General features: G+C 36.3%; 1 protein-coding gene and 1 long non-coding RNA gene across 7 annotated transcripts in view; both read right to left on the bottom strand.

Moving 5' to 3' along the window:
* The window catches only part of LOC128027237 (fibroblast growth factor 13), a 119573-nt gene that overhangs the window by 39830 nt on the left and 67179 nt on the right, over window positions 1-12564 (bottom strand). The window lies entirely within an intron of this gene.
* LOC128027238 (uncharacterized) lies at window positions 2168-5748 on the bottom strand. Its single transcript, XR_008186657.1, has 4 exons — window positions 5062-5748; window positions 4205-4274; window positions 3597-3778; window positions 2168-2634 (listed from the first exon to the last, which is right to left on the bottom strand). It is a non-coding gene; the product is annotated as an uncharacterized LOC128027238 (long non-coding RNA).

Genomic DNA, 12564 nt, shown 5'->3' with positions numbered 1-12564 from the left:
AAATATATAAAACCTAATTTTTAATTAATAATATGCATTGCTAAGGACTTAATTTGGAGAACTTTAAAGTGCATTTTCTCAGTATTTTGATTCTTTGCACCCTCAGATTTCAGATATTGTTGTATATCAGCCAAATATTTAATAAACCATACATCAACTGAAAGCTTATTTCTTCAGCTTTCAGAAGATGTATAAATCTCAATTTCATAAAACTGACCCTAGGCTGGTCTTATGGTCCATGGTAACATATTTAACTTCAGTCAAGCCCACTGAGGTAGATAAAGGTGTGTAATATTTAAAATGCATCCTTTTTGAGTCAATGATTATTGGGTACTAAAAAGGTGATCACAGAGGATCAAGTCAAGTGGGTGTCAATTCTCACATTTAAACAACAAGTGAAACCAGCAGACGCTGAAAACGGTGGTAAAAAGCAGTAAAGATGAAGTATGTGTTGTCCTAATGTAGCCCAGGAGTCCATGAGAGTTCACAGCATCTTACTGCTGCTAAAAACAGGAGGGCCTTCTGCTGAGCACCGGCCACTAGCACTGTGGCAATGGCAAGCGTTGTCATGGAGACAATATCTATACCAGAGCATGTGTGTCTCTGTGTGTGTGTGCGAAGTAGATGGGGGAAGGGGAATATCATCCTTAACCCTCTACTACCCCGTTTCCCCCCTTTTTTCTCTTTTTTTCTTCATGCACTCACAGCAAAATGGGATTTTTAAAACATGTCCACAATTAGGTTACCTGTCACATGTGGTCTGCTTTGAGCTGCTGATGTAATAAGTGTTAGACGGTGAGAAATAAAATAAAGTGTAATTGGAAGAGAGAGAATGAAAGGGAGAGCTTTGGAAAATAAAATAATATGGTGGGTGCAACAGAATGAGAGGGATGGGACATATTTGTCATCATCGAAGGTTATAATAATGAGAAGAGCAAAGGAGAGATTGTGAATGACAGAAAAGAAGAAAGAGCAGCGAAAAAGGATTAATAAGATGAGGCTGTAATAAAACACATAATTCCATCAAAGCCTACCTAAACTAACCTCAATGTTCTATTGAAATTGATTATGTTTTTTTATGTTTGGGTCTGTTATTTAAAAAAAATAAGTTTTTTAATTGTTTTTGACATCCAGATTATTCATCAAGGCCGCATTAATTTGATCAATACAGTATAGAAACACTATCAACAATTATTACAATTTAAAATCAGTGTTTTATATTTTAATATAATGTAATTTATAATTTAATGGCAAACTGGAATTTACCCCCATTTTCAGTGTCACATGATCCTTCAGCAATAATTCTGATATTTTGATTTGGTACATTTCTTATGTTCAAAACTGTGCAGTGCTGTCAATTTTTTTTTTGTGTGTGTGTAAAGTATGACACATTTTTGAATTTGTGAACAGCATTTATTTGAAATAGAAATCTGTCATTTTGATCAATGTAATGCATCCTTGCTGAATAAAACGTAGGGATGTATGTGAAAAAATAATGATAGATAGATAGATAGATAGAAAGATAGATAGATAGATAGAGAGATAGAGAGATAGAGAGATAGAGAGATAGAGAAATAGATTCATTTTAGCTATATATTTGCACTTAAATCCCTATTATACAACAGCAGAAATGGTCTTTAGTGCTATTTAGGAGAAAAGCATCAAAATGAGAAAGATAATAGGGTTGAGCAGTTACATACAATACAAAATAAAGTCAACACTGCCCCAGTTAACAGGCAGTTGTGTCCTCATTAGACCATCAGCTGCATTAGCAGGGGTGAGCAAGAGTCCATCAAAAATCAGGCGGCTGATTATTCTGCCACAACCAAGTACACAAGTATGGCTAATTTCATTCTGGACCTCCAGGGATTCACATTTAGCTTGAAGGAAAGCTCAATTCACAGACTCATCTCCAGCATTCTCAGAAACACACTACATATAGTTACTGTGTATCCTTACTCAAAGGAATAGAAGTGTATGTGTCAATAATTGGAGAAGGAAGATAATTACATGGCAGCTTTGTCCAGTTCACAGTGTGAGTACACTGTAAGAAGAATACTGTGAAATTTACAGTAACTTGCTGGCAGCAATTAGCTAGTAAGTTGCTGTAGTTCATTTCACAGTAAGCTTACTGTAAACTTTACTGCAGTAACTTTACAAATACTGTAAACTTTTTACAGTAATAATCACAGTACTGTGTTTCATCACCTCACATATTTTACTACTGTAATAAGGATTACAGCATTAATTTTGTGTACTGTAAAATGAAGACACTGTTTTTGCCACAAAAATGCCATTTATTGATAACTTTTCACACTTTTAATTTCTAAATTCATAAAATAAAAATAGCATAGCAAAAAAAAAAAATCTTCAATAGGTAAACATTTGTCTGTTAACATTTCATTTAGTTTTGTATACAACAACACTTTTCTGAACATACAAATCAATCCTGTTCAAATGGATTAATATGTTCGGTTAAAATTAGAATGTATAAAAGGCAAATTTAATTTTTTTAAAACAGCAGGATTTCAAACAGTAGAATTTGGTCCCTGAATGTTGTTTTTCTCCCAGAACTGTATTTTTCTTCAGAAACGGGCCTGAATTAGACAATTTCCTGGGCTGGAGTCTTCTACCCTGCAGTGGAAGAAATTAATTATTAATGGAAAGGTTTATAAGCAAGACAGATGGGTTGATGACAATATATAAAAGTTTGATTGGATCATTTGATTTAGCCAATCAACGTGTAATACAACATGTAATACAATGTCCACTTCTCTATAAACCAAAACTCTTACTTAAAACACACATATTAGGGTCTGGAGAGAAAAATCCATTCACCTAGCTATTGCATAGATTCTAAAATTGTTTATTTTTTTATTTCAGAATCTAAAATCTATGTTCTTGCTTGTAGATGAGGTTGACAGAAGTTAGCCACTTTCGTTCCAAGAGAGGATGAAATGTGTTGTTATCTATGAGTATTAAAGTGTTGTAACATCCAGAGTGGACATGTAGAAGAGACATGAGACTGAACACACTGAAAAGCCTTTGCCCTGCTTAGATGCTGAGAGAGAGATTATAAAATAGAGCTGCTCAATTCATCTTCAAAGACTGTGATCTCGGTCATCGTGACCTTTCAAGCCTGTCTATTAAACTTTGACAAAATCATATTGCAATAATTCATAGACGTTAGTCATGAAACAGCTTCACAAATGGTCTTTTAAATAAATATTTTTAGTTTTGATATTTTATATGCTCATAACAGTGAGCACAATAATGGAAGTGTGAAGAGTAGAGATGGGAAGTTTGAGTAATTTAGAAGTACTCTAAAAACCAAGTACTTTAGTAATAAAGTGACGAAAAGAAAATGTGATGTGCATGAATTTTAGACTTTAGAGCGGCTGTGCTTACTTTTCTACCATTTGCATGGTGAGTTAAAATAAAAGTTTGATGTTTAAAAATTACACAACAGTCCATATAATCCCAAATAAACACTTTGATAAGTATTTTACTAATCAGGTAGGTGGTTAAAGAATGAGTACTCAAATATTTGTTCCCATTCCTAGTCAAAAATATATCAACAACAAATAAGTGCTTACCTCTGGATACATTCTAATGTGGTGGCTGCCTCCGCAGGATATTCCATGTTAAATATATAGTATGATGCAAAAAGGACAGCCAGAGCAGAAGTGAATTCGAAACGGTCACTCAGTTGGATTTGGTTGTAGAACTCTGCCCTCGATGGAAAGCATCCACCTATTTGCCCCCAGAATGGACTCTCCTAAAAAATGAATTTGTATAGCATTCAATCTGATAGGGTTTACTGTTTGGCAAAAAAAACACTTTGCTACCCAGTTCACTTTCATAACATCCTCTGATGCACAGCCAGGTAGTGAGCCTGCACATGTATGCACATGTATGCACAGTGCAGAATTTGTGCACTTCATTTAGTAAAAATCTGGGTGTCTGTAAAGTCCTGATCATATAACAGAATACTGGAGACATGGATTACACAGGATGAGTGAGTGTGACCTTTTAAAATGAAGTTTTGAATACATGCATTGACCTCATTTTTTTCTATTGGATCAGTGTAAAATGACGTAAAACCTTGTTCACACAGTGAATCGATACAAATATACTAAACACTTAATATACATATATACTTAAAATGGGGATCTATTGAGTATGTCTAGTGCTGGGATCTTACCGAGCATGATGAGTCTTAGAGTGCTTGGCAGAGAAATCTGGTCCTCAACGTCTGCTTGGGGTGAAGTTTCCTGTAACACAAAATAAACAGAAAAAAACACTTTTAGAAATCACAAGTACAATATTCATAAGGGAAAGTGTGTCTTTTGAGATCTAACGTTAGCTGGTTTAGGTTTTGAGTAATATCGGTACATGTAGGTCTGTAACGCACAAAATGTCTTAATGTTTGCACGTTTTATGTGCACTTTCTAGGGATTGTGTCTGAAGAGAAACAACATTCCTTGCATTTGAAAAACACTGTATAGTTACATGCCAGTTCATGTAATTTATGTAACGTTACCTGGATTAATTGTTAAGGCCTCTTTGCTGCAAGAAATGAACCAAATGGCAAATAAAAATACGAGTAAGATCTCGAAAAATCTTAATATGTATATATTATTATGCTTCCACGTGTCATGAATAAAACTCTCGAATGAATAAAACTTTCGAATCGGCCCGCTTAAATGTCTGACTCTTCAGGCGCCAACGTTAATAGCAAGCAAAAAAAAAAAAAAAAAAAAAAAAAAAAAAAAAAAAGACGAGTGAGATTATTCAAACGGCTACCGCGTCAGCACATACATCAAATACACAATTTCAAATTAATGTTATTCAACAATACTAAACGTTACTCTTTAATCAAACTGAAGACGTTATAAATGTACGTTAATGTTGCCAGAGAAGACAAATCTCTATACAGTATGCTCCCACATGTCGGGAATGGCACTTCAAATTAGACTATCAACAATCTTGTTTCTGCGGTTTGACTTGCGATGATTTTCAGAAAAATCATGAACCTATGAAAAATGTGTTAAGTCTTACCTCTAACTGCGTTTTCTGTCGAGTCTGGACTCTGGAGTCGGCTGGCTTGGCTTCACTGCTCCACACGCACGCACGCGGTGTCGGCGGTGACAGTTGACGTTAGCTGGCTGGAGAAAACTCCTGCTAGTGCACCAACAGACACATACACTATTCCAATTTAATTTTTATTTAACAATGCTATCCTTCTCTAAACTGATGACGTTATCGAATGTTGCCAGATTAGAAAATCGATCGAAATTATGCACTATTTTTTTTTTTTTTTTTTGCTAATAAAATGAACACAAGACACGAGTTTACTAGGAAGTGTCCCGCTCTTTTACCTCTCTCTCTCTCTCAGTGCACTCTTGAACAAATAATAATAAATAATAAATTAGTTGAACAAATAGTTAACTTGACTAGAGTAAACTGTGGAAATAAATCAGCAAAGTTACCTTTCTGAAGTTAAAATTCCAATGAAAGTGTGGAATCTAGCTTTTCAGCTTTCCATTTCTGGGAAAAAAAAAATCCTCTAGAAATTGCTGTATTGTGATTCACAGAAAAAAATATTTTTACTGTAGAATTTCCCACCATTGAAAATTGACCATGATGCTTTGCAGATCTACAGTAACATGCTGTATACAGGTTTTACAGTAAGCATTTGCCCGTTTTACAGTAATAATGCTGTGAAAACTACAGAAATTTGTTACAGTGTACACTTTAACTGAGTGCAATGAGAACAGAAAAAAAAGAGCCATTCTGACAAGTACTTGAAGTCATCAGCTGACATGTGGGTCACGCGAAAAGCTGTGCATTTAACAATGGAGTAGGCTATTATCATTAGCAAAAGGAATTGCAAATCTCGAGGAATAGTTCACACAAAAATTACACTTTGTTGAAAATTCACTCACACTTAAGCCTTCTAAGACTAAGATGAGATTTTTTTTCATCAGAAAAGATTTCAAGATATTTAGCATTACATGAATCATTCACTCTGCAGTGAATGAATGGGTGCCGTCAGAATGAGAGTCAAAACAGCTGATTAAAACATTACAATAATCCACATGTAACCCACATGACTCCAGTCTAGCAAATAACATTGCAAAGTCAAAAGCTGCCTTTTTGTTAGAAAAAATCCATTAAGATGATTTTAACATCAAACCATTGCTTCCAGCTCGAACCCATAATAACACGTCCAGGGGAAAAAGTCCATCCCCTGTTCTCCTGACTTTTTCACTGGGAAAAAGTAATATTATGGATAAAAGAGTCATATTTTAGCTGGAAGCAATGGTTTGAAGTTAAAAACACCTTAATGATAGATTATTAATTAATTTTATCAGCTGTTTGGAGTCTCATTCTGATGGCACCCATTCACTGCAGAGGAGCCAATGGTGAGCAAGTGATGTAATGCAAACTTTCTCCAAATCTGTTCTGATGAAGAAACAAACTCATCTACATCTCTGATGGCCTGAGGGTGAAAACTTTTCAATCTTCAGCAAATATTCAGTTTTGGTGTGAACTATTCATATGTTTGTTTTAAACAGCAATCCTAAAGTGTAACGTCATGCAATCACAAAATATGCAAAGTAAAGTGTTTACAGTATTGAACAGATTCCGATCTGTTATGTTGTGAACAAGATGCCTATTTGCTGTTTTGGACACAAGTTCATAAACCCAGTCTCAGTCCTGGTCTGGGAGCTTGCACTCTTTGGTGAGTGGGAGAAGTCTCAACCTCCCGACCAAATGAGCTGTGAAACGACACATCAGTGAGGCTGAACGAGTAATCTGAGTGCAAGTTTCATTTATATGAGCTCCATAGAGCCTGAGAGAGAGAGAGAGAGATGCCCCAGGTGATGCTATGAGCGAAAGACGGTTCCAAAACCCTGTTACACATCCATACTGTCTCAATTCTGAGAGAACACAACCACAGTCATGCTCATTCAAAAGTGCCCCCTCGGTTTTTGAGGCAATTAGATTTTTAATGCAACAAAAACAAATAAATAAATATAAATATATAAATACATTATTGTTCGAAAGTGTGGGGTCAGTATGATTTCATTTTTGTTTTAAGAAATGTATTATTATTATTATTTATTTATATCTGTCAGCAAGGACACATTCAATTGATCAAATGTGACAGTAAAGACAATTACAATGCTACAGAATATTTCCATTTGAAATAAATACTGTATTTTCTATTCACCAAAGAATCTAGAAAAAAATTCACAAAAATATTAAGCTGCACAACTTTTTCCAACATTAATAATGAGAAATATTTCTTAAGCAGCAAATCAGCATATTAGAATAATTTCTGAAGACTGGAGTAATAATTCAGAAAATTCGGCTTTACTGTACCATCATAGGAATACATTATATATCAAAATATATTAAAATATGGAGGTTTGGGTAGCATACAAGGTTCAGACCCCGAACCTTTGAACAGTAGTGTAAATAAATAAACCAAACAATCATTCAAATTTCACAATTAGCCCTCTACCTTTCCTTATGTTGCTACTCATGGATTAATATCACATTTTCATACTTGATCGAGATTTCAGATTTTCATCTCAGTTCTGATTGTGATTTAACAAGAAATTGTAAATAAACATACGGTGGCCACTTGGTTGACACCACTTCTAAACAACTGTATGTAAACTTCTAAACAACACAGCAACAAAGAGTACAGAGCAAATAATCAAGATACCATCACAGTTTTCTAAGACCAGATTTCAGCCAGCAAGTGGCTAGCGCCTCCAAAAGAGGCCATACAGGCACTGTGCGATGAGGCTAGCCCAGAATACTGCTGTTTCTGGGTTGCTAAAAGATTGTACCCTACTTTACCATCATGGGACTGAGTGAGTGGAGATCAGAAAAAGACAGACACCTCATATACAACAGGTGGCCCAGTTACAGAAAGCTTTCAGAAAATATAATAACAAATTGTACCTATAGAGTTACAAATTTACATAGCTTATGTTATTCCATCAGCAAAGTAAAAAAACAAATAATAATAATAGAATCTTACACTTTTACTTGCCTTGACACATTGACACTTAAACGTATCTGGATGTCATTGCTTCAGACAGCAATAGTTACATCTACAAACAAACAATGTCCTTCCTCTTTCCGGAGCAATTCTGAGTCGCTTTTCTAAAACATTAAACATTTTTTTTGTGTGCAAATTATTTTGACTAAAAATAATTCCCGTGCTATTTTTCATAAAAAAATGTCACTTGGTTTGGCTTATTTTGTCATATAATGCAGACCTGGATTCATTAAGTGTTGCTTAAGAGTCCAAATACTAAGTATTTTTGTTCTGTTAATTCATTGCTGTGTGACCCAAATAAGTCTGTATTTACTGCTATAATGAGTTCAGTAAAATTTATAGACCACTTCTGTTCTCTGTAAAACTCATTCACAGCTTATTAAAACACTGATATGCTGCCAAACCCCAGTTCACCGAGCAAGACTGCGGCCAATTAAATAGAGAATGAACCATTCATCTATTTGACACAAAGTACTATTTTGAAGCTTTCAGATTATTGGTAATTTCAGTAAACTTCCCAGCATGGAATCACAACAAGGCAGATCTACAGTAAAAATGTTTCATTTTACATGTTGGCTTATGGTGTGCACCAAGTGAGGGGCTAAGAAAGCACTCATCTCTTTTATATGACATGCTTTCATTTCCTCAATGGCTATGAGCCCACAACCCGCTCCAGCTAATCACCAAGGTGAGAATGAAAATCACTTAATGTCTGCAAACTCACACACATTTTCCACCAGGATTCCCTCTGCAATAATCATGAGCTTCTGAATTACACACTACCTAAGCATATTAATAACTCATTTTCTATATTCATCCTGGCAGCAGGGACCGGGCACAGGCTGCGTGAGGGGCCACTGACCTATATCAAATCCCAGTCAGACAGATATAAATGGAAATGGTTGGAAATGAGGAGGAGCAGATGACCCTGCTAATGCTAATTCAACCGAGTGAAAATGAGGTACAAGATAAAAAAGAGAAAGGAACAAAGGAAACTCATCTGGCCTGATGGGTGAGCAAACAGCGCTGTCTCCTACCTCATCTCGGAGGTGACAGCTGTATCGCAGCCGACTGTCAGAACTCTTCGCATCAGTCTGACCAATTCTAGAACGTGTGATGCTAAGCTTATAAACTGCTTAAAAATAGCTCTAATCATCTCCACTTTGCTTCTGGTGCACAGAAATAGATATGGAGGTTGCGCAAGCTGCCTGATTACTTTGCTAAGTTTCCTGTGTAAGATCACATGCAAAATCCATTTAGCGTGGCAGGCGGTTTTCATTTCCCATGCTAATACCATGCTTCCTCCAGGAGGTATCTGATGTCATTTGCCTTGCTCGGCGACATCGGGTAAAGGCTTGGCATAGCTTTGTGGTGACAGCTGACAGCTGAGTGTGGATCAGTGGAGCAGGCTGAGGAAGAGTCAGCTGGAAGTAACTGACTTCATCACACTTCTGCAAAAATAAAAGTCACAACCTGAATCACAACCTGAATCAACTCAACCAACTGAACCCTCACCAACTGGACCATAGAAACATGCAGGTTGTTAGTTTCTAACAATAATAACAATTTAATGTGACCACTTATGAAATAAAATGTGATTAAGTGATTAAGTCATTTACACACACTGGCTATATTTGTGATCGAAATTTAGTGTAGTTTATTTACAAAAGTGAGTAAACGCAGAGCCTTCTTTTGAATAGAAAAAAGTAAAATACATACATTGGAAATCAAAATTAGAAAACAATCTATAAATACTAGATTTTTCTGAAATATTGTTAATATTCATCGCTCAAAATTGGAAGGAATATTAGCTCTGGGTATATACTAAAATGTTTGACAAAATAACCAAGTAATTTCAACAAAAACCTTTCTGCTGTTAAAGAACAAAAAAAAAAACTGATCAAAATGAAAGAACCACTGTAGCACAAAAGAAGATTACAACTACATTTTTGAAGGGTTAACTTACAGCTGTCAAAATTTAGTAGAAATTGTAGAGGCCCCTGCATTGAATGATGTCAGCAGGATATCACTAGTTTCTCACACTCTGCTGGTGGGATCTTGCTCCATTTTTCTTCCAGTCTCTTCCATAGTTCGGTGACTATAGTGCTTTTTTTTAGCCATAACTTTGTCACCAAGGATTTTCAATTCAGTTTAGATCAGGACTCTGGGCTGCCATTTCATTATTTCAATGTTCTTATCTTCAAGGAAATGCTTTATCCATTTTGGAGTGTGACAGAGAAATTGTCTTGCATGAAAATTGCAGGCTGACTGGGAGATGCTTGCAGGGAAGGAACTGCATGTTGCTAAAGGAGATTCTGATTCGCACTCACTCTGAAATGTAGCTGTATAAGAAGCCCAACTCCTGCTGCAGAAAACATCCCCCAAACAATGACACTTCCTCCTCCACCTTTCACTGACTTCTTTAAGCACTCAGTGTTTAGTCTTTCCCTACTTTGACGCCAAACATAATGTTTCCCATCTGACCTAAATTAATTAAACCTGCTCTCATCACTAGAGTGAACTATGAACCAGTTCTTCTCTCTCCACACAACATGCTCCTCAGAGAATGTGAGTCTAGCCGTTTGGTCACCCAGAGTGTGCTTTTTATGTGGACGACCAAACATTTTGGGGTTCTTGGGGGACTTCAATTAGACACTGTAAAGACCTGCTACAGGTCATTTTTTTCTTAATTTATTTTTATTTATTTTTTGGCATTTTTGGCTTTATTATGATAGTAAGGGGATGGGATCAGGAAAGGTCCGTGAGCCTGGACTCAAACGTGATGCCCACAGAACAGCAGCATATGCGGGCACTGACTTACTACTTGATATTATTGAGGAACTGGACAATTTTAACTCTTTTTGTTCCCATCTGTAACTAGTGGAAAACAATAATTACAAAAAAAAACACAAGCTTGCACCAATTAAAAAAAAAAAAAACAGAAAAAGAAAAAGAAAAAGAAAAAGAAAAGAGTGCAACAGAGAATATCATGGTAATTTCAGATCATGTAATAAATGTTGTTCAAACTAACAAAACTAGTAACAAAACAATGGATTCTACCATTAAAGGGACAGTCCACCCAAAAATATTTACGCACTCTCGAACTGTTCCAAAACCGTATGATTTTTTTCCTCTGCAGAGTGAAAAGGAAAAAACTAAAAGTTTTGGTTCTTATTTACTTCAATTGCATTTTTTGTCCACATGTTTAGACACCAATATTTTTCTAAATACATTTTATGTTCCACAGAACAAAAAAAGTAATTCAGGTTTGAAATGACATAAGTGTGAGTGAAACACAACAACATTTTTATTTTTGTGTAGACTTTCCCTTTAAATTAACTGCAAAGTCTTGGCCGAAGGTAAAAACGCCTCAAGGGAAGACATCTCTGTTAAAATGCCTGTTTGGAGCTTCACGACTTTAAATCCACAGGACTGAATTCCTTTTTTGAATCTGAGCTGCAGCCAGCTTTGATTTGAGCAGCACAGTCAGAGTAGATCTGACCTTCTGCATTATTGATGGCCCTCTCTTTTTTCCACCATGCTGTTTTTTCCCCTCAGAAATAAGTATCCAGGATAGATCCAAGGCTACACTTCACATCTTCACTGTATAGAAGCAACACTTCTATACAGCCTTCTGGGATGCATGCTTGCCATGCTGATGCACTCAAAACTTTTTTTATTTGATTAGTCTTTGCTCTCTCTAACAGAACTCAGCTTCGAACACACCACCTGTTCAAAAACCTTGGGGAGCAGCCACTGCTGTACTGCAGTGCATGAATAAATTGTTGCCTCTTCTACCTGTTTTTCTTCTAGTTACCCTTTTTATCATTAAAATGGTGAGAAAGGTGGAGGAGAGATTCAGATAGTTATACAGTTTGTTGCTTTGTTTTTTCTATTCCCAAACAGTCCATGAATAAGTGTTTTAAAGGGGGGGTGAAATGCTATTTCATGCATACTGAGTTTTTTACACTGTTAAAGAGTTGGATTCCCATGCTAAACATGGACAAAGTTTCAAAAATCCAAAAAAACCTCTTCCGGTTTGTCACAAGTTTCTGAAAGTTTTTTTCGAGTATGGCTCTGTGTGACGTTAGATGGAGCGGAATTTCCTTATATGGGTCCTAAGTGCGCGCTCTTCTACCGGAAGAGCGTGCGCTCCAGTATAGCAGAGCACTGAGAGAGGCTGAGCACAGCCTGATCAGAGCGAGAGTGTCGCGAAAAGTCACAAAAGAAGTGTGTTTTTGGTTGCCAGGGCAAGACAACCCTGCACAGATTACCAAAAGAGAAACAGCATTAAGGGACGAGTGGATGGAGTTTATTTTTACAGAGCATCAACGGAGTTGTGCAAGTGTTTTTGTTTGTTCCCTGCATTTCGGATTGCACATCGTTTATTTCTTAAGGATAATGCAGTCCCAACGGAAAAGGGTCACGATCGTGTGTTGGAACCGCAGGCGGTGAGTAAAACTGCTTCAAATATCTCTGTG

Source organism: Carassius gibelio, chromosome A14, assembly GCF_023724105.1.
Source record: "Carassius gibelio isolate Cgi1373 ecotype wild population from Czech Republic chromosome A14, carGib1.2-hapl.c, whole genome shotgun sequence".
Taxonomy (NCBI): domain Eukaryota; kingdom Metazoa; phylum Chordata; class Actinopteri; order Cypriniformes; family Cyprinidae; genus Carassius; species Carassius gibelio.
Note: the sequence above shows the minus strand (reverse complement) of the source record. Positions and strands in the feature narration are given on the sequence as shown.